Source organism: Symphalangus syndactylus, chromosome 10 (assembly GCF_028878055.3).
Source record: "Symphalangus syndactylus isolate Jambi chromosome 10, NHGRI_mSymSyn1-v2.1_pri, whole genome shotgun sequence".
In the NCBI taxonomy this organism is placed as follows: domain Eukaryota; kingdom Metazoa; phylum Chordata; class Mammalia; order Primates; family Hylobatidae; genus Symphalangus; species Symphalangus syndactylus.
The window spans coordinates 13,975,135-13,975,493 of NC_072432.2; positions in this window are offsets into that span (position 1 = coordinate 13,975,135).

Sequence of the window (359 nt, forward strand, 5' to 3'; positions counted from 1 at the left end):
CTTTGACGTTGTCTTACTGTTGCAGAAGGAAGTCAAACCTGTTTTTAATTGCAAAACCAAATGGTTTATGCATGGGCTCTGCCATGCTTGTGTGAACATGTCGCTTTTATAACCCCCTCCCCCCTCCACGAACACAAGACTAGGCTTGCCAGCATTGTGTTTGAGTGTGGTCACATTTAAAATGAAGAGCCTTGCAGGGGTTTTTGAAGGTGAGTGGGTGGGGGGGATGTCAATCTGTCAGAGATGTCACCTTAAGTGGATCTATCTGCCTATATGTTACCACTTGCTAATTATGGATTTGGGTGATAATTGTCATAAGCTTTGCCACAAAATGTGCAGTAAAATGCATTTTCTGGGGG